This window comes from Epinephelus lanceolatus, chromosome 18 (genome assembly GCF_041903045.1).
Source record: "Epinephelus lanceolatus isolate andai-2023 chromosome 18, ASM4190304v1, whole genome shotgun sequence".
Classification (NCBI taxonomy): domain Eukaryota; kingdom Metazoa; phylum Chordata; class Actinopteri; order Perciformes; family Serranidae; genus Epinephelus; species Epinephelus lanceolatus.
In genome coordinates this window covers 2,347,075-2,363,860 of record NC_135751.1, presented here as the reverse complement: position 1 = coordinate 2,363,860, position 16,786 = coordinate 2,347,075, and the positions used below count along the sequence as shown (strand labels likewise).

Here is a 16,786-nt window from a genome sequence, read left to right as displayed (position 1 = left end):
TATCCACAAGCGTCCCTGTTACTAGTTTATATCCACAAGTGTCCCGGTTACTAGTTTATATCCACGAGCGTCCCTGTTACTAGCGTATTTGTTGTCTCACAGACGTGGGGGCGGGGGTGGGGGGAGATGTTACGCTAATGGTTACGTCAGTCAGAGGCCTCCACGTGGGGAAGACAGACAGGACTGGAGAAAACTCCAACCAATGATTGCTTTCGGTCCGAATGCAATGATTGGGCAGAGTTTTCTTAGAACCATATGAGAATGGAGTTTTTACTGTATCTCTGTTGGAATTCACTTACATGTTAGTGTGCCATCAGCTTATTAATGGCATTTTAACCTTAACAAAGAAAAGTGTAAAATTTCCAGAAAGGTAAGTGTTGCTTTAAACTGAAATTAATTTGTTTTGGTGGGCCTTTTTCAGCTGGCTAAAAGCTAACTGAGATTCAGCAGTGTTTGATTTTATGTAACCTACATGACACCAGGATTTTCTACTGGTAAGTTATCGTAAACAAACATTGTGATTTGGTCTCAACTCAGAACATCCCCCTGGCTGCTCTCAGCGTCACCTACAACATTTTTTTTTTACCATTCATTGTTGATGCAGCAGCTCCAGACTTCATACCCTATGACATCACAAATGTGAGTTTTAGACCTCTAGTTTGGTTTTGGGGCGGCAAGGGTGGTGTGGTGGTTAGCAATGTCACCTCACAGCAAGAGGGTTCCTGGTTCGAACCCGGGTGTGGGAGCCCCTCTGTGCAAGTTTGCATGTTCTCCTCATGTCAGTGTGGGTTCTCTGCGGGCAGTCCGGCTTCCTCCCACAGTCCAAAGACATGCAGATTGGGGACTAGGTTAATTGATAACTCTAAATTGTCCGTAGGTGTGAATGTGAGCGTGAACGGTTGTCTGTCTCTATGTGTCAGCCCTCTATGTGTCAGCCCTGCGAGTCTAGTCCAGGGTGTACCCTGCCTCTCGCCCAATGTCAGCTGGGATAGGCTCCAGCCCCCCCGCGACCCCCAAGAGGATGAAGTGGTTAGAAGATGGATGGATGGATAGTTTGGATTTGGGAGAGAGTTGTTCATTTTCGCTAATTATTTTTGGACTGTTTTAGACCACAGGAATAAAATGCATAAATTCTGAAATAGGGTGAGAGTCCCCTTTAAATACACATAAAGCTTTATCTAAAAACAAAAAAAAAAACAAAAAAAAACAGAGCAAGCGAGAGAGAGAGAGAGAGAGAGAGAGAGAGAGAGAGAGAGAGAGAGAGAGAGAGTGAGAGTGAACAAGCCCCTCCCCATGTAAAGAGCCCCGGCTGTGTCTGGAGAAGACCAAAGACAAATTCCCGGTCGATTCCGCCGTCGATCAATCATCCCATACCGAGGAGATCCACGCGCAGAGCCCGCTGTCGTCTCTGGATCCTCGGTAAGTGTTCTAAAAGATGTTATCAGTGGCTCACGGCTCAGGAACCTTCGGGTCTGCAGCGAGACTTGCTTGGATCAAACCGATATCATGTCGCATTGACAGTCGCTCGCAGCTCGGCGTGTGTTTGTGCTGTTGAACCGTCAAAGCATCGGGATGCGCAGCCTTCTATGGCGTCCATGTCAGCAAAGCAGCTGACGTAACATCGGTCACAACATAACGTCAACATAATAACAGGTCGGTTCATATGCTGACCGATCTATCACTAATATAATCCACAACTATAACAATCCATAATCTCAATCTGTGAGCCAGCCAGATCTGGACGGAACCAGATTCTACACAAGACCAGTTACGCAAGAAACTCCTGGACAAACAGCACCCTACAAAACAAGTTTGAAATGCATTGAGCATTTTAATAGGCCTACACACTTTTTTCCTTTTTTTTTCTTTTTTTTTTCTTTTTAAATCTCTGAACTATCAGAATGTGAGTTTAGAGCACAGGCTGTAGAGGAGCAGAAGGGTCTCGCATTCCTTCCTTTTAGATCCAAATCAGTAACTGCAGCATTTCACCTTCCCCTTATTAAGTTATTAAGTTTAAGGGTGGTTAAAAATCCAGTGTAGTTGTAACTTAACATTCAGCATAGGCTGGGTATTAATCACTGTCAAATAAATATTTAAAATAGCTGTTTATGCTTTATTACTAGCGTAAATGACAACCTTTTTGTTTGAGGGGCCGTGCAGTTCAATTAAAGATTTCTGGAGGTCCTTGGACCCACGCTGGATAGCAAGCAAGACATCAGCAAGTAAAGAATTAAATAATCTAATATCACCAGCTGCAAGTAGTGCTTTGGCAGGTCAACTATTTTCCAAATTTGTACACAGTGTACACAGTTTTTAGTCCTGGCCTCCACTGGCTTTACTGGCAAAGTCTGATTAAGTATCTTTTAAACTGGTTGTCTATGGCTTGCCATGCACTTGCACATAGTGCCAAGACCAAAGTAGAGGGAGAAAGTTATTGATGTGGTGATGAGGATAAAACATTTCAATCTATAGTTGCAGTGACGTGATGGGTAACAGAACCTGGCAGGAAGGCACCAGTGCATGTATGCACTGTACATCACCTTTCATGGGGAAAACAGAAGTGGTATGGTTTAAAATAAGCAGCTGATAGAGACTGTTTATTATTTATGAAGGAGGAGGGGGTAGTGCAAAAAGGTGGAGGCATGTCATATAATTATTTAAGTACCGGGGACGAGCATACAAATGGTTCTATTTTCTATTTATTTTACTGAATTTTAAAAGGTTTTTTTTTTTGTAAGAGTTTTTTTTTTTAAGTGGTTTCTATAAAGCAAGTTTTTTAAAAAAAATCCCTCAATTTTTAAAACGGTTTTGTTTTTTTTTTAAAGCATTTTTTAGGAGCAGTTTTAAAAAGATTTCAATTTTTTAACTTTTAATAACGTAACATTTTTTTAACTTTTAAAAAGCTGGAAAACACAACTTTTCTTAAAAAAAAATCGTATTTTTTTTTAAAGAAAAACTTTAAAAAGCCATTTTGTTAAAAAACATTTTCTTTTAAAAAAGATCTGTTTTAGTTTTTAAAAAGCCTGAAAAATTGACTTTAGGAAAGCATTTTTTTTTTTTCAATTCTTAAAAAAGCTTTAAAAAGCAATTTTGAAAAAGCGATTTTAAAAAAGATTTTTTCAAAAAATATATCTTTTTCAATTTTAAAAAAGCTTTTAAAAGCAATTTTAAAAGAAAACATGCCAAAATCCCTCAATTTATCATAGCCAGAAACTGTAAAAACAGAAATAATTGTTGGATTTAAAAAAAAATGGTAGTCCTTGGACACATTGTGTGGGAACCAACTGATTTGTCATGGAGGGAAGATCATGTATTTTCTACCAGTCACTCAGGAGGGCTCAAGGAAAAATATTGACGGTCAAGAAAACAAACAAAAAAACAAAACAAGAAGAAGTCATACCCCACCCACCACCATTCTTTGAGAAATAAAGAACATTCCCTTATTTGTCAGGTGTAGTTTTTTGGTGACATAACATTGGAACACAACAATTCCCAAAAACTTGAGATGGATGGACTCAGATGATATGTGCTGGACAGCAAGCTGTTCATGTTTGACAAAATAGTGACTTGTTTTAAGCTGTTAATAACAAAGTGTTATGAACTCTTTGAACAATATCTAACAAACATTAACTCTGTTGGAATATTTTTATCTTTTTTTTGTTTTGGTAACAACAACCATTTATTTTGCTAATCTATAACTCACCACAAACCACAAGAGGAATCTGTGTGTATTAGTTTTGGAGTGGTCCTGAACCCTACCAAATTTTCTTCTTACCTACAAACATTTTGGAACATGTTCTTTTATGATTAGTGATATATTTGGAAGCAACATACATTTCGGGTAAAAACTGAAATCTTAGTGTGTAGAATAACAAAGTCCAACACAAAAAGTTGTTTAAATGCCTATAAGCATGTTTGATTAAATACTTCCAAAAATGACTTTTTAACATTATCAAAAAAAAAAAAAAGAAAAAAAAAGACCTTGCTCTTCCCATGTTGACACCTTCAGGGTTTTTTCTAAGTGCTGCTTTATAAAATTAACAAAGGATAGTTTTTTTTTGCATACAGCATCCTATCAGGCGTGTTCATGAGTCAGCTATGGCTATTGGGTCATGTTGGGTCAAAACCACTTGCTGACTGTTAAAAACGACAGAATAAAAAAAGAAACAGTTTGTTTTTTACTTGTTAGGCTATATTTCAGTATGTCAGTAACTTGTATAATCGCTAGGCTTGGCTATACAGTATATTATTACAGTATTATGGTATACTGAGATACTTAGAAATCCCGACAGTTTCAGTAACATCAAAAATAAAGACACTCCTCTCTCTGTTAAACTCATAATGTATTTAGGATGTATTGTATAGTGCACAGCATGCACCACCAGAGGTCAGTCTCTATTGGTGGAACAGACTGCTGAGCTGATTGTGGATGATGGGGATGACATTACAGTACTGTAAACAGCTGCAATAGCAGAGAGAGAAAAATATCATGTTTTTGCGTCCGACTCGGTGAATTAAGGGTTTATTTCAACCAGACGAGAGTTGGTGATTGTTCCAATAGATTACTAATTAATCAGACAACTAATAAGACCAAATAAGACAGTTTTGATAAGTTTATTTTGGGTCTGTCAAATTTGAATTAAGTGTGTTTTATGATGAGTTAACAAGGCTATTAAACTATGCTTAGATTGATGAGAGAGAGAAACGTGAATTCAGATGGTTTACAATTGTGTTTCTCTGTTTGCTAGGCAAAGAATATTACCTTTATTGACATTTTGTGAGTTGATCGTGTTTATAAGACTAATATTATCATCTACTGTTTACTCTGGTGAAATACCAGGAAGATAGGTAAACGCCCCTATTAGGGCTGGGCGGTATACCAGTTTGTACCGAAAACCGGTATTTATTTTCGTTATGATATGAATTTTTCATATACCGCAATACCGGTGAATAGCCCAAACAATGTCCGGAACCTGCGCGGCGGAAAAGTGTTTCAGCAGGGACCCATTTCACCGCTGCGCACCACAGGCACACTTGAACGGGTGAGAGTGAGAGCATAGAAAAGTTTAGAGGCGAGAATGGCTGCCAGAGAGAGTCCTAAAAGCGAAGCAACTGTACATGATGACCCAGAAGAACTCATACCAAAAAGAGCAGTGTTTCCCCTATATGCAACTAGCAGCGACGCACCGCCATTTACAATTCTCCTCTGCCCTCTGTATCGCGCACGGCGGAGTTTCGCCCCGATGCACACACACCCACACACACACACACAAAGCGCACACACACAGGTGAGCACCTGCATTTTCCTGACCGAAGACGACCCGTCCCGAGTACGAGACAGTTATGGGCGGGCTCCACTGGGCACGTCAGCGGCGCGACACCTCTGCAGCACGAGTCCCGTAGCAGCTCGCCCCCCTGTTAATCAATTACAGCGGCTCCACCGGCAAAGGGAGCGGCGCGACAACTGTGTAAATGTTTGTGGCGGACATTTGAAAGCGAGTAGATGACAAACAGTACAGTAAACTTGCAGATAACTCAAATATATGTAATAACTTCGGTGGAAAATGCTTTAACATTTCATGCAGCCTACATGCAGCCTCTCGGCTCGGCAAACGGTAAACAACCCTGCTGGCTTCTCTACGTGTCGCTTCCTTATGCAGTCAGTGGAGCCCAAATGAATGGAGCAGAGCGTGTGTTGTGTTCAGGCGTTGTCAGGTAAATAACAAATTCCGGCACTTGAATAGGCCATAGCACAACACAGCAGCATGTCAAGTTGGCCGAACCTAAGCAAAATACCGTGAAATACCGTGAAACCAATATGATTTTTTCTTAAAACCGAATGAAAATTTTGTATACCGCCCAGCCCTAGTCCCTATTAAGCCCACCAAATCTACTTTTCAGACATTTTTAATATATACCGCCCCAATTTAAGTGAGAACATTTTAGTTAAAATGAATCTCTCATTTGAAGTGCCAATAATTCATTTATACCAATTTTTAATGTTTCTATTGTTTCATTTGTCAAAATATGTCAAAAGTCTGGCATGGGCTTAATGGGTACTTATTGTACCCTTTAAGCCCATGGGTGTTCCAAATAAGCACACTTCATGATTTGTTGATAAATAAATATTTAAAAATCTTAACAATCCAAACTTTTTCTATTAAAATCTGTAATCGCTTAGCTCTCAATAGCTATTTTCATTTTCTCTCCGCTCCTATCCTCTGGCCTGTAAATGGCATTTGAAATAGGTGTGATCAGCCTTTTTGCTGTGTTGTCAATACTGAAAAAGCTAAACTTACATGTCTTCTTTGGAATGTAGCCAAAAAAATTTTCATGAACAAAATCAAAATTATAATGGAAGTTACTCTTCAACTAGTCCATACCCATTGAGTGCACAGTTGCCCACGTACAGTTTCACATGGTGTGTGTTTTGGATACAGGTCATAGGAAATTGCAGATTAAATAGTCAACTGAACTCATTAAGAAGAGCAATGTATTCAGAGTTTTTGTGAATTTGATAGTACGATTGCTTTATTGAAAGTACAGTAGTACCATTGTCAAAAGTGGGATAGTTAGTGGGCTAAAACTGTACATTAGTAGTTGAGGTAGCACGTTGAAAGGCAAATAGTTAAAGTGTTTATATGTTGTATTGACTTAAAAGTGGGATGCACTGGTAGTTCACATGGGAAACATAGATTGACCACGTCAGTAAGTAGAAAAACATGGGACAGACAGAATAACTGACTGACAGAATGACACACTGACAGTTTCTGTGATTATGTACAGCATACCATACCATGACTTAATCATACCAAAAATTAGAAAGAAAAAAAACATTCGGCGACAGGGGTAGCCACAGCGATCGGTTGCATTTTAGCCATTTTTAAGCATTTTTCTGTTGTTATAGCGCTACCCAGTTGCCAATTAGACTTAAATTTCTCCAGTCACCTTGAGGCGACCTGTTCTACATATCTACCAAGTATGTTCACCGAATTTCATGCAGATCGGTCAAACTTCCTAGGAAGAGATCGATTTTAAGTGTTTTTCAAAAATTTCAAAATGGCGGAAAATCTATATAACTGGAAGTTATGGGTTCTTGAGGCAAATTTGTTCCTCATGAGGAGAGGCATCTCTGTGCAAAGTTTCATGTCTCTACAACATACGGGGCATGAGATATGTATGAGATACAAGTTTGCAATTTCAGTCGGTTGCTATAGCGCCCCCCTTTGGCCAATTGATGTAATATTGCTTCATTTGCATCCTCCCATTACCCTCTACTACTGTGCCAAATTTCACATGGATTGACCAAGTCAGTGAGGAGAAAAACGTGGAACAGACACACCCACAGACAGAGTTTTCGTCATTACATAGTAAGATACTTCATCTTTCAATATGTGTTATCATTTTGTCTGTATCTCTATCGTACATTGTACTGTTGGCATTTAGAATTGGCCAGAATTTCTGGTCCAGCCAGCTGGTTGAAAGTGCAGATGTTTTTATCAAGATTTCTCAAGACCTAATGACTAAAAAAAAACAGTTTCCAGGTGCAATACTAATATTTTAAGGATAATAAATGATGATATAATGATATTTAATTAACTGAATTATGGAGCTGATTGATCAGGTGAGGTCAAAGTTAGGCAGGGAAATGGTTCAAAAGTCAAAAGGGAGAAAATCTCCATTGAAACACAGTCAAGTGGACTTAATGGGAGCAGGTGGGCTTAAAGGGAACATAAGTGAATTTCTGGTTAAAAGTCAGAATATTTTTTTCTACACAGATGGCTTTAAAAAACAACCACATTAAATGAGTCTATATATGCAGCACTTACATAACATGAAAAGTATCAATTGATCATGCACTGAAGTAATTAGCTATACTCATTTACATCCACCCTAAACGGTTTGATTTTATTGCTAGTGTCCCCTAGATAAGATAAATATACACATTTATTCTCTATTTAACAGTATAATAATATATTCTTCATACAAAAATGTAAACTGTATGCTTATCATGCTTTATGTCATTGCAATGAACAATGCTATGCAGCGACTGTAGTGATGCAGTATGTGGGCTGTTTGCTAGTATGCTAAAATGCATATTTTGACTTCAAAAGAAAAAAATATTTCTAATTCGAGTAATATTTTAACATATGTTTTATTCAAAGCACTACTCTCTTAAATTCTGATAACAAATGAGTGCTTACCAAAAGCAGGAGTAGAAATATGGAAAAAATGCTGTTTTCTGAGGGCACCAAAATCACTGAAGTTTTTTTGCAACTTCTTCCAGGAGCAGCAGGCACGTCACACATGTGCTTCGATAACTCAATATCGACAAATCTGATTGGCTTACAATAAAAAGTATAATTTATGTAACAAGCAGCTTCATTGGAAGAACCATGTCAGCAAAAATGGTGATGTAGTTTTTTTTTTTTTTTAATTTGACTCAGAAGTCACAAGTGGGCTTATATGGTACGTAGGCTTAATAGGGACGTTTACTCTAAATGTATGAAACTTACTGTCTTTGTTCAGAGATGTTAAAATAGAATCTTATAGTCTGTCACCTCTCTTTCCTTCTCTGTCCAAGGCTTTTGATTAAATAATGCTTTAATCTTCATCACTTTAATTCTGGAAATTAAATTTCAAGTTGGAAGCTGTGGTAGAGGCAGATATGCCTTGTAGCGGCTGGTAACCTTGGTAACCACAGCACACAAACCTGATGTATTTGCAACATATTTGGTAGAAGCATGCCATGACCAGATATAGAACAGTACAATAATATGTTTATTTACTTATTCAAAATATAAACTAAGAAAATATACATACTATCCAGTGTTTCCCACAGAATTAGAATCTATGTCTGGCTGATGTTTTTCCTTGTTTGTGTGTCCTTGTGAATCAGTCTGTGTCACCCTTTTTTATTTCGAGTGTTTTTGCGGGTCCTTGAATGCAGCCAAGGCGGATCTAATTTTTTTTTCCCCTCAGCAGCAGTTTGTGTAGAGTTTTAAGTCGTGGGTTGGATAATTAATCAATTGATCAGATCAGATCAGATCAATGGATGAGAGGAGCAGCTGTTTGTGAGTGACTTTTACATTCACAAACGCATTAAACGGTTAAGTTTCACTGTCATCGGGCCTGATGCTCTGCTGCTCAGTTTGTGTTTGTGTGTACACCTTGTGCTGTGAAACTGTGCAGCAATGAACAGTATATTCCAACAGTGCAATCCAGCTCCAAAAATAGAAGATAAGAACATGGCAGCAGCTGTTTTAATTGTGCCAGGCTGCCACAACTCAATGAATGTGTGGGAAACCCTGCTATCATAAAGTTTTATTATTATTATTGTCAAAAAACTTGCAGCCTACAAATTGATAAAACACTACCAATGTTCCAGAGAGCTCCAACAACTCCATGTACACAACGAGTGGCTCCATGGGGGTTGGACCCTAAGCTTTAGAAATTCTGGTTTTGTGGAAATTAATCAGTCTCAGTGGATGTAGTTTGTTCCCAGTCCATGTTAACTATAACCCAGACACTCTATGAAATCCTGGCCCTGACAGTTGTGGCAGCATTCTTCATATTATGACAATTTTGGCCATTTTAATGGGCTGTTTCGCTTCCTGTGTTGCCTAACATTACAGTTATTGTACCCCAGCTACTACTGTCTGTGCTGTGCATTTGATGTGTGCCACAGGCATTGTTATATGATGCAATATGGTGCTAAGCTATGCTGCGTCGACCTAGGCAGTGGAGTTACTTGTTGTGACCCATAAACTTTTCTTGATCCATGTATTTATCTCCTGCAGTGTATAACAGGCCCTCAGAACTGTTTGATTTTAGAAATATTCACCTTTCTTTCTCTGTCACAAGCATTTTTATTTCAATCAAACGCCTGCAGATCAAGTAGCCTGGATGTGGATTCTACTAGCTCCAGTGTTCGATAACAGCTCACTGTAGCTGTGGTTACACAATAATCTTTTTGTCAATGCAATATCAGGTCACCAGAGGACAGGACAGCTGATTTGACCGTCCCAGAATAGTATTAAGCAGAAACCAAGCAAGCAAAATTATATTTACAAAAGCGTGCGCACACACACACACACACACACACACACACACACCTTAAATCATCCTGCAACGCAATGCAATGCAATTATTCACATTTTTGGCCATTTTAACTGTATCATAAACTATACATAGTCTACTGTATATTAACATTGGACAGTTTTAATTATTGAAGTATTTAGCATCACAGAGACTTGTGGTCAGTGGGATGTGAGGATTCTTAGAATAACATCTGTACAGATGTGAAGCCCAATTATATCTGACTGATCTTTAATAAAAGCTGTTGTCTTGTATTTTTTTCCTCTGAAAATATTAACCTTATAGTCAGTCACAATTTATTTAGCCTCTGTAGTAGAGGCCATAGGTCTACTCTGCAGTAGCAAAGTGATATGATGCTGATTTACGTGAGAATTCATGTAAATTGGAGGTTGAACCATGAACATGAATTACAAAAAGCCTGTAAAGCGTTTTAATAAATTAATCTATCATAATTAAAGCAATTGGAGACTGATAACAAACTGAAGTCTGATATTATTGTAATGATTGTAAACTATGTAAGTAATGCCCAATTTAGTGAATTATAGTCCTGTCCTTATTTACAAACATTTCTGTTTTTATGGCATCTTATATAGAGATGTATTAATACATTTTTGTTCAGTCACAAAAAAGGCTATACATAGGATTCATATTTTGTTATCTGCAGGAACATATGACATGTGAATATGACAGCAGTGATAGCTGAACTTTTCCACGGCGACGAGTAAAACAGTCTTGAGGGCTGTCTATCAGCTGCTTGCAGTCTCTGTCCTCGCAGACTTTACGTGATGACAGTAACATCACACTACGTACAACTGAAGTCCGCGAGGGCTCAGTCTGCAAGTCCAGAGGGTGAACAAGCCTACTGATGAGTGTAGATGACGTGATCCTCGTGGTTTACTAATCATTCACTTCTGGACTTCCCCCCTCTCAAACACATTGGCCTACACTGGCCTACAAAAAAAAAAACCCTGCAAATTTGCGGGTCACACACAAGTGAGTAGTTGTAAAATATACTCACGCTGACTGGTCGCATTTTGCGACCATTTGGTCGCAGTCTGGAGCCCTGCTGTTTTAATAAAGTTAATAAAGTACTGTTATCATAAAATTTAAAAAATGTATTGTTATAATAAAGTTATAGCACTGTTTTAATAAAGTTTAAATAAGTATTGTTATGATAAAGTTAAAGTACTGATATATTAATGTTCATATAACTGTTATAATAACTTTAAATGAAGTACTGTTATAATAAAGTTAAATAAAATACTGTTATAAAGAAATAAATTAAAGCGGAAGTTGAATTTAAAGCGTCCAGTCAACAGTCAGCTGTTACAAGTTAGCAGAGATAAACCATTACAGTGGCTGGTAGACATAAGGATTTACACTGAACAAAAATATAAACGCAACACTTTTGTTTTTGCTCCCATTTTTCATGAGCTGAACTCAAAGATCTAAAACATTTTCTATACACACAAAAGACCATTTCCCTCAAATATTGTTCACGAATCTGTCTAAATCTGTGTTAGTGAGCACTTCTCCTTTGCCGAGATAATCCATCCCACCTCACAGGTGTGGCATATCAAGATGCTAATTAGACAGCATGATTATTGCACAGGTGTGCCTTAGGCTGGCCACAATAAAAGGCCACTCTAAAATGTTCAGTTTTATCACACAGCACAATGCCACAGATGTCGCAAGTTTTGAGGGAGCGTGCAATTGGCATGCTGACTGCAGGAATGTCCACCAGAGCTGTTGCCCGTGAATTGAATGTTCATTTCTCTACCATAAGCCATCTCCAAAGGCGTTTCAAACAATTTGGCAGTACATCCAACCGGCCTCACAACCGCAGACCACGTGTAACCACACCAGCCCAGGACCTCCACATCCAGCATGTTCACCTCCCAGATCGTCTGAGACCAGCCACCCGGACAGCTGCTGCAACAATCGGTTTGCATAACCAAAGAATTTCTGCACAAACTGTCAGAAACCGTCTCAGGGAAGCTCATCTGCATGCTCATCGTCCTCATCGGGGTCTCGACCTGACTGCAGTTCGTCGTCGTAACTGACTTGAGTGGGCAAATGCTCACATTCGATGGCGTCTGGCATCGTTGGAGAGGTGTTCTCTTCACAGATGAATCCCAGTTTTCACTGTTCAGGGCAGATGGCAGACAGCGTGTGTGGCGTCGTGTGGGTGAGCAGTTTGCTGATGTCAACGTTGTGGATCGAGTGGCCCATGGTAGCGGTGGGGTTATGGTATGGGCAGGCGTATGTTATGGACAACGAACACAGGTGCATTTTATTGATGGCATTTTGAATGCACAGAGATACCGTGACGAGATCCTGAGGCCCATTGCTGTGCCATTCATCCACGACCATCACCTCATGTTGCAGCATGATAATGCACAGCCCCATGTTGCAAGGATCTGTACACAATTCCTGGAAGCTGAAAACAGCCTTTTATTGTGGCCAGCCTAAGGCACACCTGTGCAATTTTCATGCTGTCTAATCAGCATCTTGATATGCCACACCTGTGAGGTGGGATGGATTATCTCAGCAAAGGAGAAGTGCTCACCAACACAGATTTAGACAGATTTGTGAACAATATTTGAGAGAAATGGTCTTTTGTGTGTATAGAAAATGTTTTAGATCTTTGAGTTCAGCTCATGAAAAATGGGAGCAAAAACAAAAGTGTTGCGTTTATATTTTTGTTTACTGTGAGCTGGAAACAAACTAAAAGCTCTCCAGTTCTTTTATTAATCATTTTTGCAAGCTTTACTCATGCTCCATGCTCACAAAATGCAACTAAATGGTTGTGGTCCGCAGCCCAGCAGATACAAAAACCCACACACCTTGCCTGCTTACACACTATTGTTAAACTCATTAAGTTAAACTGTTACTACAGTGCCGTTAAATGTGAGGATTTATTCACTGTGTGTCTCATGTTGGTGGCTTAAAAAAATGATGTGACTATTCATACTTGATGTTCGCAATATAGTCATTCTACACATCCCACCTGGAACAAGCCGCGATACATCAAGTGTAATTGATACATTGCCCACCACATGTCAGTTCCTTCCATCTTTCAGGGCTGTCAGTAGTGGAGCAAGCTTTATTACAACCTCCAAGACTCGGTCATTGTGTTTCCTATGTCCTTGCTGTTTTCATCCCCGGCTTATTGTAAAAATTAGTACTTATTCACTATCCATCTAACTTTCAGTGTTCCATTTGTTTGTTTAAAAGTGGAACTTTTGTATGGACATTGTAAAAAGAAGAAGGAGAAGGAAGAAGTTATACTTTATCAATCCTGTAAGGGGAAATCACAAGGGCACGCACACAGACCCAGATGCGCACTTGCACAAACAGGATCTGTACAGATGCATTATGAATGGAAAGATGTCAGTGCCAAGGGGCTGCCTCTCAAGATGGCAGCCTGAGTGGTTGGGGTCAGGTGCCTTGCTCAAGAGTAGCTTCGCAGTGCCCAGAAGGCAAAATGGCACCTCTTCAGCTACCAGTCCACAGTCCATACTTAGTCTGTGTGGGGACTTGAACTGACCACCCTCCACTCCCCAAGCCGAGTCCTCACAGACTGAGCTACTATTATGATCATGAGCTTGTAGATTTATCAATTGGAAGAAAAATCAGTGATGAAACAATTCATGGAATGTTTTTATTCTTTATAAACCGAGATAAACGCAATGTTTACCTCTTTCTTTTCCTTTTGTGCCCTGCTGTTGGCATGGTGACAAGCTTGAGATGTCAGCTGCATTTTAACTCAGTTCTAAACTAGGTTCTCACCGGGGAGTATCAATGACAGAAAGCTGGGGTGCAAATGTGTCACTTTTTGGTGAAAACTGCCGTTTTGAATCCAAAATAGGTCATTTGTGTAATTCACATAGATCTAATTCACATAGATCTGACGAGTTTTTAAAACTGAGGGGGAGGAGGGTCTGGGTCTGCAAAGAAAATAGTCACAGCAACAGTGCAACACTTAGAGCGTGTTTCAGAAACGTCACGCTGCTTACCTTATCTGATTTCACCTCGGGAGGTTGCTTTTTTTTTGTGAATTGTCACAATTCACAATCAAATTTTGAGTACAGCCACACATTTTGACAAATAAATGCAGGTCTGAATGTTGCCTGCCGTTGGCTAATCGCTTGAGTTTGCGGCAGGTTGCTGCTGAGATCGGTCATCGCACATAGAAATGTTTCAACTTTTGTCAATATGGACATGCTGCACATCTTAGCTCTGTCAGATTCTTCACAATTCAGTCATTAAATTCATCTTACTGAGGCCACCCAGGTAGCAATTTAATTTACAGTATGTCGAGTAGAAAAAGCATTTCAAAACAATAGCCGAGGCCTACAGCTTAACACTGGGTGTACAGCCAAATATTAGCTTCTACAGCCATCTGCTCCACACTTCAACACTCAGTAGCAGCTTCCTAGTTTGTTTTCACAACAATTCACAACTCATAAAGTAGTGCTGCACGATTAATCTAATTGCAGTCGCAATCGCAATGTCAGGCTGTGCGATTACATAACCGCATAAAAGGCTGCGATTTGCGATTTAATGTAGGCTAAATAAATGTTAACGTGTGTGCCTGTGGATGTGACTGCCTCTCCTGTAGTGCGTGGAGTTTGTTGACATCACGCCCACAAGCTATCTTGGTGCGTGCAGCTGGCGTGCAGCAGTGACCAACACAGACGCTGAAGAAGAGCATGAGCACGACCATGAACAGGCTGAGTTGGTGACGAAAAAAACGTCTGTTACATGGCGATACTTTGGATTCAGGTATGGCGACGTTGACCAGAAAGACGTGCTGTGTAAGTGTAAAAGTTAAAGTCGCCACGTCCCGCGGCAACACAACCAATCTATATCAGCACTTGAGACGAGATGTGGCGACTTTAACTTTTAAACTTTTACACAGCACGTCTTTCTGTCCAACGTCGCCGTACCTGAAAGACATGCTGTGTGAAAGTTTAAAAGTTAAAGTCGCCACGTCCCGCGGCAACACGACCAATCTATATCAACACTTGAGACAGCACAGCACAGGGAAAAGTAGGAAGAGTGCATGCGAGAGAAAGCCGAGCCATGTAACATTAAGACAATGAGACAACTGAAAGCCGTCAGAGCCTCATAAAACAACATCCAAGCACAGTTAAGCAAACATTTGTTAAGTGTCACAGGGAAATCATGGACTCCATAACAAATGAAAAATTGAGCAATTTTGCTCGGGTTCGGCCCACTTGACATGCTGCTGTGTTGTGCTATGGCGTGCTGGAAAGTGTCATTTATGTGACAACGCCTGAACGCAACACAGGCTCGCTCCGCTGTGTGTACAGTTCCGTGCTGCGCTGCTGTGTGAGCAGCGTGTTAGACTGTGCTCAGTCTGTTGATGGTCATTGACACACTGTCTGACCATAACAATAACTATGTCAGGTCAGTGCCCCCTAATATAATGTAGGGGAAACACTGAATCAAGCAGAAAGACTCATGATACCATTTATTTATTGTATTTTATTCTAATTATATTGTAATGCTGGCTGCAGATAGGAAGAGACTGGACAAGCTGATCAAGAAGGCCAGCTCTGTCGTGGGATGCTCTCTGGACTCTGTGCAGGTGGTGGGAGAAAGGAGGATGACAGGCAAGCTGTCATCCCTGAGGACTAATGACTCCCACCCCCTGCAGGAGGAGATAAAAGCTCTGGAGAGCTCCTTCAGCGATAGACTGATTCACCCAAAGTGTGTGAAGGAACGCTATCGCAGGTCCTTCCTGCCTGCTGCTGTCAGGCTACATAACCAGCACTGCTCACAGTAGACTGCACCATGGACACTTTATTGACACTTTATTGACACTATGGACACTTTATGGACACCACAGCTGTCTGCTTTTTGTACATACAATCACTTGCACTAGATGTGCTCCCTTTATCCACTGCTCATTTTCATTCACTACTGCTCATTATTATCCACTTCCTATTATTTTCATTATTATTATTATTATTGTTATTATTATTTATCGCCGACTCTTGGATTTTTGTACTTATTTGCATGCCTAGTTATTTAAGTTTTTTATGCCTAATTTTGAAATCTTTAATCTGACTCTTTTTCCTTGACTGCTGTAACACTGGAATTTCTCAATTATGGGATCAATAAAGGTGTATCTTATCTTATCTTATCTGATCTTATCGCAATCGCAATCGCAATCGCAAATCGCAATATTGTCCACCATAATCGCAATTGCATATTTTTATCAAATCGTGCAGCACTATCATAAAGTATACTTAGCCTACAGGTTGTGATCCTGAATCTCCAGATTTGCCAAACAAAGTGGGAACTTCCCCGTCTTTCAAGTGTAATCGCTTTGAGAATCCAGCAGTAAACTTGCCAGTTTGTGAAGCAGTCCTCAGGAAAATAGAGGGAACACAATAAAATGTCTGGGTTGTATTGTGGAGGAATTGTATTAAAAAATAATTCTGAGGAACTCTGGAACTACCTGTTAAGCATTACTGATGTTACCATGTGGTCAACAATTAAAACAATGCCACACACCACAGCATTTATAACCTAATGCCTGGGTCACACTACACGATATCAGCCCGATTTGCACGACAAAGAGTGTTGTACACGGTAATCCATCGTTTCATCTCGTGTTGTGTGTCATAGAATGCAACAACTGATGCCACGTCTG

The 16,786-nt window shown here is 39.8% G+C and overlaps 2 protein-coding genes across 2 annotated transcripts in view; both read left to right on the top strand.

The window, feature by feature from the left end:
• Positions 1 to 16,786, top strand: part of LOC144458615 (uncharacterized) — a 106,868-nt gene that overhangs the window by 17,739 nt on the left and 72,343 nt on the right. The window lies entirely within an intron of this gene.
• The window catches only part of abat (4-aminobutyrate aminotransferase), a 163,547-nt gene continuing 148,023 nt past the window's right edge, over positions 1,263 to 16,786 (top strand). The window contains exon 1 of the mRNA XM_033643899.2: positions 1,263 to 1,419. The gene's annotated coding sequence lies outside the window, so the exon portion shown is untranslated. The remainder of the gene's footprint in view (positions 1,420 to 16,786) is intronic.